Source organism: Equus quagga, chromosome 12, assembly GCF_021613505.1.
Source record: "Equus quagga isolate Etosha38 chromosome 12, UCLA_HA_Equagga_1.0, whole genome shotgun sequence".
Classification (NCBI taxonomy): domain Eukaryota; kingdom Metazoa; phylum Chordata; class Mammalia; order Perissodactyla; family Equidae; genus Equus; species Equus quagga.
This window is the reverse complement of record NC_060278.1, coordinates 101,894,628-101,907,152: the sequence shown is the minus strand read 5'-3', so window position 1 is coordinate 101,907,152 and position 12,525 is coordinate 101,894,628.

Sequence of the window (12,525 nt, the reverse complement as noted above, 5' to 3'; positions counted from 1 at the left end):
CTATGTAAAGGAAAATAATATTGCCTGTGCCCCTGTTTCCTCTTAGCCACCCCCCTCGCCCCATATTTATATTAGCACAGAGGCTCTGGTTGGTTTGGAAGATGACTTGTAATCAACTTCTGAAATGGAACAAAGAGCCTTCTGATTTGTGGGAAGAAGATATTCCTGATGGATGCATTTTCAAGTCTCCTGCTTATTAACGACCCAGGCTTTCTAGAACCACATTCAAGAACTGAAGCTGGAGCCGGCCGTACTAATCCGGTCTCACGACGTAGCACGAAGACGCAACGAAAGGAACCAGCAGCAGCTGTGCAACCAGCTCATCCCACTGTGCTCTCTGGGCCTGGGAACAGGGGCTGCCGGGGTCCCGAGAAGCAAATAGACAATGGTTTTGTTGAAAGTGCTTCTGGGGGAAAAAAAAAGCCAAAGTCAAAGAAAAAAAAAATCACCAAGTAATTAAAAAAGAAACTTCATTTCCAATTGCTGAATAAGACATTAAAGAATTGCAAAAAGCAAAACCCAACGGAAAAACAGCTATTTAATTTTTAGAGTTGCTGTTCAAAATTAAAATGAAAAAAACGCTCTGGAGTGGATTTATGGCTTTGTCCATAATTTCACGTTCCCACATTTTTATGTATTTATTTGTGTATGTGTATTTGCTTTGGGCAACACACTCTGGGATCAGATGGAGACGTACAGTAGTGAAATTCTATCCTTAACCCCACATTTCCTTTATCCCAGCAGCTCTAGTTCCAACCTAATGTTATTTTAACAGTTTTTCTTTAATTTAACGATATTTAATTTGCATTCGCTCAAGTGACATACAATAGATCATGCTATTACCATGATTTATATCAGATGAACTGGCATAAATTCAACATTATAAATTGCGCCTGTAAATGAAACTATTATTTTACAGGAATTACCGTAGCAGAAAGGGTACGAAGCCTCCAGTCAGGCTTCGTCAAACCCACTCTTTAGAGTTTGATATTTTATGCCCACAATAAATGCTTTTGTGAAAGCCCATAACCCACAAAAAAGTCATTCGAAGTACATTAATTACGATAATACTACCCAAAAAGCTGCAAGGGCCTATTTTTGTGACATCATTCTCTGATTTCTTGCTGCCTTAAATTATCCCTTTGATGGCTGCGGAGATTAACAGTCATACTTTTGTCATTAAATATAAGGCATTTTAAAGCTTAATCCACCTAAGTTCTAATTGATATGGCTTTCAGTTGGCAGATAGTGACCTGATTTATAATTTAAATATGCAGCATTATATGCATCTCTTCAGTATAATGAAAAAGCAAAGTTCCTCTCATCTTTCTCGGCAATGTTAACATCAAGGCAAAGTCGCTTTCTTTTTTCCTTTTAGACTCTAAGCCTAATTGAAAACTGTTCATTGAATTTCAACATGATAGAAAACTCTTTTTATCTCTCAATTTGTCCATTAGCGATTATAATTGAAGTATCTGCTACACAGCTGAATTGATATTGTTCTTGTTTAAATTCTGAATTTCTCTAAATCTTTCAGAAGACATCAAAAAAATATGTACAGATATATGCACAGACACACATACGTATGTGGCTCAGGCGATATCAGCTAACGACACTGCTTAAATGGAGCGTTCTACTAACGAACTCTCCATGTGGATAAAGCCACACAAAGAAGGAAGTTGTCTAATTTTGCTGGAGAACGTGTTGCATAATAATCTTACCGGCATGACCATAAGGTTTGCTAATTGCCACATCTGTTTAACAGCTGTCAGAGGCTCCCCACATGCTGCCATCAATATTACAACACAGTACATTACCAGGAGTTTTATTGTTTTCAAATGTTATTTATTTGTCAGAGACATTACTACAACTAATGACGTCTATTTATGTTATACCACTAATTATTATTTTTTTTTTAGGAATCTCTATTCAATTCCGTTTTGCCATTTGGGTTATGCCTTTCTCTCCTGCCCCCACCCCCGACCCCTTGCTTCCAGTAACCTCCCTGACTATCCGTTCTTGTTGACGATACTAATTTTTCTCGATCCAGTCATAAATATCCTGATAGGTTTGTAGAATTAAAAAAAAAAAAAAGAAGTTTTCGAAATGTCTTCATTCCTTAATGGCACTGATGAATTCTTTCACTAAATCTCTAAGCTGAGCTTGTGTTAGTTATGATAAATGTACAAATATATCACTGTTCAGGTTGCCTTTTGGGGGGCAGAGTCAGTCTTGCTGATTTTTTGTAATTACTTTTATATTTCACCTGGTTCCTCACTACACTGCTTTTCTTTTAAACACGGCAAACCACGACATTTATTAAGGGGAAAGCAGAGATTGACAAACTGCAGACCGAGTGAAAGACGCATGACCTGATTTAAAATGAATTGATAGGTGTCACTGATCTCTATTATACACAGAATGTGTGAATTCCATATGATATATTATTTATCCATAGTAGATGCCTTTTTGTTTCATTAATAAACCTGTATATCAGAGATATACAGTTCCGAAGATTAGTTTGAGGCAGTACAAAACGACATGGTATTTGCCTGCCATTGCTCAATTATTTTCTTCATTTTTTCCCTGTGTCTTTGCATGAATTATTAAGACCTGGGCTGTTTACTTAAGAATCTAATTTTAGTGCATGTGTCCAGCTGAATTCTGTTTTCTCCTCTAATGAAAATAGTGTGAGAAGCTCCAATCTTGCTCTCAAATTTTAGATTTGCAATGCACAATGTGAGTTGTAAAGGTCACTCTGCTTTTGAACCATAGAGCATAGGCATTTGATGAACCTAAGAATCCATTTTGGTTACGCATCACATCACGCCAACAAATTACCGTAGAGCTGCTTGGTTAAGCCAAGCACAATCTGCATGTGCTTAGAGAGAAATAGATTAAAAGAGCAACTTTACAGAAAAGATCTTAACCAAAATGAAGGTAGGCAATTGGAGATTCTGGAAATTGCCGTGAGTGACTGTCATTAATATCATGATGTCTAACATCGCCTACCTTAGTCCCCAGATTTGGCAGTCTTCAGTTTTCATGTCTAATAATGCATATTCATTTATAATCAAATTATGCTGCAACCTGCATAGAATTCTTTGAAAAGGCTTACTGAGATAGTAGATAAAAATGACCTTATACATAAAATTTGCTTTGCTTTTTTTGAAAATATGGACTAAAGGATAACGTTTTGTTATGGATTAAAAGTGATTTGGGACGATATATAGTTGTATAGTTAGGGGATTTTCTTAGGTTTTTTTTTTTTTTTTTTCATTAAATGGCTGCCTCAGAGATAGGTCTGAGACCAAGATTCTTTAGCTTGTGTGTTCAAGATGTAGGGGAAGGAAAATGACAAGGTTTCAACGTCCACATTGCTCGGAGAGAGTAGTGAGTGTGTGGCATCTGATAAGAAATCTCAAATGGCGTAAATCGGGCAGCATCTGGAAGCACACAGACCTGCAACAAATTTAAATTAACGACGGAAATGCAATGTGGCAAAAGGAAAAACTCACAGCACACGCCAAAAACACCTTTTTCAGGACCAGGCATACCCCTTCGTGACTGGTGGGAGTACAAATAAATTCAAACATTTTTAGGGCAATTTAGCTTTCAAAACATATAATGTTCCATTTGACCCCCAGATTCTCCTTGTAGGAAATACCACTCTAAATATTCTTGCATGTGGGTACAAAGCTAAACGTACAAAATCGATTTTGCAAAGTTGTTTGTACAATAATAACTTTTAAACAGGAAACTGGAAACACTTCCAAGTCGATCAATAGGGGAATATTTGAACAAATCAGGTTTGATCCTTTGTTTGTAACAGCAGAATATGGGGAATAATTTAAATGACCATTATTAGGAGAGAAGATAAATGATGCATTCATATAGTAAAATGCCACACAACCATTAAAAATAATCAAGATCTGTGCTACTAATGTGGAAAAATGTACTAGATAAGTGAAAAAAATAGCTTACACAACACTCTATAATATGGCCAGTGAATGTGTGTGTGTGTACACGTGTGTGTTTGTGGGTGTGAGGTGCGCATGTGTAGGGTGGTTAAAGCTTTATACATCCACTGAAATGCAAATCCCCATGAGGGAAGGGATTTGGCCCATGTAGTTCACCAACATGCTGCCTACATCTCAACATTAGTGCCTGGCACATAATAGTGACTCCAATACCATTTGTTGAATGAATGAATGATCATAATTCGAAAGGTATGGAAGGGTACATATCAAAGTGACAACAGGTGAGGCATAGGATTAGAGGAGAGCGACTAAGGAAGTTTATGTCGATCCTCTGCGCTGTTGGAGTATCTTTACAATGAGTATTTTTCAAAAGGCTTTCTCAGAAAACAAATTAAAAGCCTTTCAAAATATGAAAGTGCAAAATGGAAAACCATGTTGTGGCTCCCATTCTCATCTTTTTTTAAGACTGTAGAATCTGTCACAAAGTTCTATACAGTCACTTCTATCTTGGCCCACAGCCCCCTTCTCCCAGCTCCTGTTAGAAAAGAGACTGAGTGAGGACACAACAAGCAACAGTTGCAAGGAACGAGCCGATCATCGGAAGCTGGTGCTCCTGGAGGGATGACGACGCTCATGAAATCTGACCTTGTGAAATACTCAACAAGAAAAGACTCAAAAGAAGTCATCAGGGACAGCTCAATTAAGGTGTCTGACCAGTCTGGAGCAGCAGTGAGGAGAGAGGTGGGATGGACGGACACATTAAAAACGAATAGAAAGTATATTAGAGGACTTCCAGTTTAAAATGATGGATTGAGTTCACCTGTTTATCTTCTCTCCTTCTCAAAACCCCACTAAAATGACAGTAAAGGGATTAAAGAGTTACAAACTCACCAGGGCAGGGAGAGTGGGAGAATGGACAATGACAGGAGAAAAAGGCCAGCCAAAGTTGAAAGATGGAAAGTGGATGAACAAGTGGAAAGTGACTGAGGTTCCAGCACTTTCTCATCAACCCAGGACTGGGTGGTGGGAAGTCAACTGAAGCCAGTTCAAGCTCCAGGATTCTGGAAAGTTTCCACACCAGGAGGCAACAGTTACTTCTGAAGGCAGGAGTGCAGAATTGGAATGAAATCAGAAAAAGTCTAAGGATTTCTTTCCGGACCTTTCTCCCTACAGAAAGGAAAGTTTCTACAGGCATGGGTTTAAAGGCTCTGGACTGGAGGGGGGCATGTCACAAGGGAGGGTGAGCCGAGAGCCCCCCTGACACGAGCAGGCGCACTGACAGACCCTCACCATCCTTTCTTGGCTCAGCTCCCAGTCTGGGCTGCCTGGTCAATATCCACACCTCCCTCCCATGTGGGAGATTCACTGTTCCTCATAAAAAAACTGGTCTGTCCAAGAGAAAAAAAAAAATACAGATACTGATGTTTTGGGGTCCTTCAATGTCCCCCACTCAGAGGCACACCGGTCAACGTGATCAAGCCCAGACCCAAAGCACTGAATCTGCTTTTGGTGCCTCACTTTGAAATACTAATGGACATCCAAGCACCACCATTTATTTGACCAAAACCTCAAAGATGAAAACAAACAGGAGGAAAAAGGAACTTAGAGGAAACATTGTAGCGTGCAAGAAAAAAAAAGTCAAAAATACTGAAATATCTTCAGAAAGATAGAACATTCGTGAATAAAATACATAAAAAGGAAAGCCAGGGAACAGTAAACAGCTTTTGGAAATTAAAAGATACAGTGCAGCAATTAAAAATTCAAAAGATATTTTGGGAGATGATGGTGAGAATTCTCCCAGAAAGTGGAACAAATGAAAAAGATGGACAATGGAGAGAAAATATTAAGAAAATTAAAGATACAACATCCAAATAATAGGAGTGTTAGAAAACAACAATAACAAAAATTAAGAATTAAAAGTGGGAAATAACCTAAGAAATTATTCAAGAAAATTTCCCAAACTGAAGGACAGCAGCTTCAAGAATCCATCAGTTACCCAGCTCAATGAGTGAGGAAAATCCCACACCACGTCATATCGTCATAAAATTTCAAATCCTAAAAACTTTCCAGAGAGAGATTTTTTTAAAGGTATTAGAAAAGCATCGTCACACATCACAATAACTATGCTGGAAAGTGGAAAATAACACATTTGTTCAAAATGCTAACGCAAAAGTATTTCTTGGCAACCAAGAATTCCATACCCAGCCAAATTATTGCTCAATTATGAAGTCTAGAGTAAATAGATTTTCAAACTTGCAACATCTCAAAAATCGAAATCTCAGATCCCCTTTCCCCAGAAAAAAAGGGAACTTTTTCTTTTTTGTCTTTTTCTTCAGAGAAAGGAGGTCCATGCCTGTCTGGGAATACAGCTACGCAGAGGAGAAGAGAGAGTGCAAGGGGAGGGAAGATGGAATCATGCCATCGTCATTTGAGCCCCGGACCCAGAAGGCAGAGGAGTGGGTCCCATGATCTGCACAGCAGTCTGCAGTTCACTCAGGCAAATGCAATCTCTGGTAGTTTGAGCCTATCCCATTCTGCTCCCTTCATGAAGTGTTTTTGAATTATGCCAACCAGTATTGATCTCTCTCCTTCCTGATCACCAATTGTTTTCATTTATGATGTGAAATCAATCAGGCACTTTTTATTTCTAGGGCCTTGCTTCGTTGGCATGTAGATTTTAAGTTTCTCTTGTATGGAAAAGTCTGTCCTTTCCAACGGGTTAAAGCTGCTCTTGGACCAAAACCATAAGCATTCTTGTGAATTCACCTGTCCCTCACACCCAATCGGCCGCCATGTTGATTCCATTCCACCTCCTTGCTCCTCCCATCTTCTCTCACCTGAGTTCCTACCCATGCTTTCAATTTCCCTCCTTTAGAATCAGTCCTCCACAAAGCTGCCCAAGAGACCATTAGAAAATGCCAGTCTGATCAAGACCCTTTTCCCTGCTTGCAACACTGTAATTGCTCTCTCGATGGTAGCAAGATAAAATCCAAAGTCCTTAATGCATCACGCAGGATCTAGCCCCCGATACCTCTCTCCCACCTGCATCCATCTGATACCACTTAGCTGTTTCACACCCCCACAACTTTGGAAACACTGTACCCTCGGCACAATAAGTCCCGCTCAGTGAAACTTCCCTTAATCCTCCCCTTCCCACTGAGCTTGGCTGCTCCCTCCACAGGGATCCTTCCTCTGTGGGAGCACTTACCACATGATGTACAACCTCCTGTTACATGGCGGCTTCCCACACCACGTGATGAGTTCATTTCTGTGTCCCAAAATTGAGACAGGCTCCGTCCCTGGTAGATAATAAATATTTGGTGAAGGAGCAATGAATTCTCTTCTAGAACCTACTTCCTAGCACTTTTGTGGAAATAGACCTCAATAGGTATTTAGCAAAACAAATTGAAGTTTCTTTATATTCTACAGAGGCACCTCTTGGGTTGGCCTGCCCCCCACCTGTTCCCCATTATCCTGGTGCTGGTGCCAAGATGATGGTTTTCTTTGAGGAGCTCTCCTCTCCCTTGGTCTCAGCCACCTCTCCCTTGTCTTACCAGCCGATGAAAGCTGACGGTTAAATTTTTAGCAACTTTCTAAGCCACTTAACATTATGAAGGTAGTTTAAAATCAACCATGGTGGGAGTATTTGCACATGGAAATGTCCCCTGCCCTCATCCCCAGAGCCATTTGTTAAATATTTACCGGTTCATCCATGATCTCAGCCCATGTGGTTTGACAGGCATTGACCCCACCCTCACCCCACCCAGGGCAGGCACTCGGCTCAATACTGGCCACTCAGTGTAAGCCAAGCCTCCCAGGGTCACAGTGATTGGTTCATAGATGGGCATGTTCCTGCTGCCTGATCAAAGAGAATCTCTCCTAGGACTGTTGCAGAAACTACTGAAGAGAGGTGCTCCCTGCCCTGAGAAGGCCATCCCTAAAGACAACACATAATCCCAGAGCTGCTGGGCTGCCAGGTGAGAAAACCCATCTGAGAACAAGCCAACACAGGGGAGAGAGCGAGAAGAGGGAGGGGAAACTAAGTCCTCACATGGTCGTTTGAGCCCTGCATCCAGCGATGACTCAGGCTGGTTCTCATTCTTAGACATTCCAGTTTTCTGAGTCAATAAAGCTCCTTTTTGCTAAGGTCGGTCTGTATTGGTTTTTTGTCACTTGCCATTGAACATATCCTGCCTGACGTAGCCTATCCCACCCAGGTCATGAGAATTTTCCTGTAAGGTGGAAGGCACCTCTTCAGGTGATTACCTTGCTCAAATCAGTGACCGTTCCCTGGGGACTACCCCTAGACATGAACCAGGGCTCCCAGCAGCTGTCTAAGCTTCACAACCTGCCCATCCTGGCCACAGCTGAACCTCTTCCTTCCCTTTGTTTGCAAGTTTCAGCTGGAAATGTTGGAGTTAAGCCGCATTATGGGAGCACTTCAGAGAGAAAGGCTGCAGCCCTCAGCCCCTAGCTGCCCAGTGGCTGCTCTGCCCAAGGCTGCTTCCTTGTTTTTATGAGAAACCTCAGTAAATTCCTTATTTTGGCTTAAGTTATGCAGATCTACTTTCTATTAACTCCACTAAAAGAATTGTAACTCAGCCTTTCCCAAAGGGTGGCACATGAGCCCATGGGACACAAGGCAGTTTCAGGTAGTACAGAGATGTTTTACTTCTAATAATTATGAATTTATTTCAATATATATTCAGAAAAATATAACACATCTAAAGGGATTCCACGGATATCATCTCCTCGGATGAAGCTAAAACAGGTTTTTTTTTTAATCTGTCAATTTCAGGAAACATTCAGTAAATATACCCATTAGGATTCTTAGGTGCAAGCAACAGAAACCAAGTCTGGTTAACTTAGCAGAAATACAATTTATTGGCAGGAAATCAGGAAGCCCCAAAATTGAGGGGAATCTAGAGAAGAAGGCTGGAAAAATGAGCAGAAACCAAGGGAAGTCATAGCAGAGAAACTGCTTCAAGGTCACTCCACTGGGACCCTCCCCTTAAGACACTACCCCCAAGTACCATGTCCATTGCTGCTACTGGACTTTGCAACCATTGGGCTCACAACACTGTCCCAATGTCTTTGTCACAAACACTTTCTAAATGAAGTATCTCTATGTTCTTCAAAGTTTAAGTGCAACAGGGAGTGATGCAAGCCAAGCCCAGCCCAGCCAAGGTGGCACAGCTGGACCACAGCCAGAAGGGAGAGGGAGGACTTACCAGTGGGTCTCAAACATGGCTGCCCATTGGAATCCCGTAGGGAGCTTTAACACATGCTGCTACCTGGTCCCACCCCAGAGGTTCAGAATGTTTTGGTCTGGAGCATAGCTTGGGCAGCTTTTAAAGCTGTCCAGGGGATTCTATGGTACAGCCGGGGTTGAAAACCATTGGGCCAGATCATCTGGCTTCCATAGTGGGCAATTTTATTTGTCGAAGGAGCGTGGCCTTATCTGAACTCCTTTCCTGTGTTTCACGACTGATTTCCTTGCTCTCCTTATATGCTCTAGTGCTAATGCTGTTTTCAGCTCTTTCAATTATGCGATTTCCTTATCTTTATACTATTGAGAATACCTTATGAGATTTCTTAAACAGCAACTAAATTTATCTGCCTGTCATTTTCTTTTCATTATCCATGATAGCAATCTCTCCCAGAGCTTATGAGAACATATCAAGCGATTGGTTTTAAACAAACAAACAAAAATCCACCCAGTCAACATTTGTCCCAAGGTGTATAGGATGCTTGTTGCTTCAACAGCTTGCGCATATCTGCATCCGATTCGGGTGTTCACTCTGGCCCACAAAGACTTTTCTCCTGAGTCTACGGATGTTTGTTCTTATCAACGGTTCCCTCCTTATCACAAATAATGGTATGCTATTTTCTGGAGTGTGATGCTGTGGCCCAAGTTTCACTCCATAATGAAAGCAATAATTCTGAAAGCATGCTGAAGGAATAAAGATGCATGGTAATTGTCAAAAGTTCTCCGTTTTGAAGACAAATAGGCATTTGCTCATCGTGGTTGACAGTTGATGGCTTTTAGCTGCAGAACGTCTCTAAAAATAACAAGAATTTTAACAACCTAACTTCTGTCTTGCTTTAGGATGAGCTTATCAACAAAGGAGTCTAGATCCATGGAATGCGTGAGGACATCAAGCTCAAAGTCATGTTGAGCCACAGCTTGATTCCCAGTGGTTACCCATTTGGCTCCTTGGAGACAACATTCTTGCATTTCTACTTCCAACCTGCCAGCATCTGCCCCAGAGTCAACGTCTAATGATGCAGTTGTCCTGTGTTCTCCAATTCCTCCGACCCACGGTTTCTCCACCTCAGCACTACTGACATTTGGGGCCAGATAATTCTTTGTTGTGGGGCTGCCCTGGGCATTGGAGGATGTTTCGCAGCATCCCTGGTCTCTACCCACTAAATGCCAGTAGCACACACACCTCTCCCCAAGTTGTGACAACCAAAAGCATCTCCCGCCATTGCCAAATGTGCCCGGAGTGGAGCAGCTGTGGGAGCAGGCGAAATCACTCTAAATGGTTGAAAACCATTGTTCTAGCCCTTGCCGCATATTAGACTCACCTGCAGAGCTCAGATGCCTTGACCCCACCCCAATGGAACCAGAATCTCCAGGCATGGAACCCAGGTGTCAACACTGGAAAAGCTGCCCAGGGATTCTAAAGCACTGTCGGGGCTGAGAATCTCCATCCTAAAGCAACTAGCCTGATGCCACCATGGAGTTTCCTGAAGTCCTTCTCAAATAATTTTATAATCGGGCCCTCCGCTTAGCAAAACACCAGCAACTACTACGTAGAAACAATGTGAGCTGTAAGGTCAAGTACCATCTTGTGGAATTTACAGTTTAATGAGGTCATGAGAGTTCAAGGGAAATGAATTGTTTTTCCTATGTGAGTACATATGGAAAAATATCTAGAAAGGAGAACTTACAAGGAATAAGAGAAGATGAGTGCTGGTCTGCAAAAGGAGGGCAAGGGAACTCATGGACGGATTGGAACCCAGGAAGCTCATCGGGGTGAATGTGTCCAAGACCTCCGAAAAGACGGGAGAGCCCTGGGCACTTCGATTTTTTGAAGCTCTTGGTATATTTTTAAATGTAAGAGTTTGCAAAAATTATAGTATATGTTTAGCATTTACCTTTTGTAAAATAACAGCTTTATTATAATTCAGACATCATAAAATATACTATTTCAAAATGTACAATACAGTGATTTTTTTAGTATATTCTCAGAGCTATGCAATAATCACAACTATCAAGTTTCAGAGTACCTTCATCACCCCAAAAAGAAACCCCATACTCACTAACAGTCGCCCCCACCATCCTCTGTAATCCCCCAGATCCTGCCAACCAAGAATCTACTGTCTCTGTAGATTTGCCCATTCTGGACATTTCATATCAACGGAATCATGCAATACATGGCCTTACCTAGACAGTGTCTAAAAACAAAACAAAGCAGAATGGAAGAGAAGACAAAGCCCTCCTCCCAAGAGGCAATGGGACTTGGTGCCTAAGAGACAGACTTTGGCATCAGACAAAACTCCATGCATATGAATTCCTCTACCCTCTAGCTGTACCATCTCGAGCGGACTCCGCTTGTCGACCACCCGAGAGCATTCCCAACACCCTTCTCACCGCCCAACTCCTATATCATAGAGACTAGAAGCCTCAATAGACATTGTCCTGAGCCTTCCAGTTCTGCCAAAAAAAGAAAATGGGGAGTCTCGGATGGCTCCTAGGAAAGATATTTCCTTCTGCGACTAGAGAGATATGTGCTTGAAGAAAACACTCTGCCACTTGTTCTCCACCCCTTTCTTGCTTTGAAGCATGTGTGCAGCAGGAAGCTTAGACATGTGGCCACCATGCTGTGCCCAGAAGGGAAAGGCCAAGAGGATCACAGAAACACCACCCAAGTTCCGATACTGTTGAGCTACTGAACAGGTATCAGCGACTGCCTTCTCACAGACTGGAATGCACGAAACACAAGCGCTGTATGTCTGACCTACGACTACCTGGATGTTGCTTCCTTGAATCACGAGTGTCCCTAATGGAGACAGAAAGTGGTTTCATTTCCGCGCACCAGCTCACACAGTGCGGGCACAGCTCCCTCACCTACGAATCAAGAGCCCGTTACTGTATGTTGAACACACAGACAGTTTCCTTTGGGGAGTGTCTCTTCCCCTTGGGGGCAAGTCCATGAGACTTGCATCTTGTGCTTCTTTCACTAAGATACGGGCCTGTTGGCCAACTGTGCCCATTGGAAACCCTGCCCTGGAATTTGGTTATCGAAATAGAATGTTATTGGAGCTCATTCCTTCCCATGGGAGAGGGAGGACTAATGAGACTGTTCCCACCACAAGGCCGTTCCTGAATTCATCCATTCATTCCAAAAAAAAAAAACATTTCTTGAGCACCTAATATGTGCCAGTGTGGGGACATGGAATTGAAGAAAACAGATAGATTCAAGTAACTTGTATCCTAGGAGAGGGAGTTAGACTATAAATACATCAGTGTCTTATA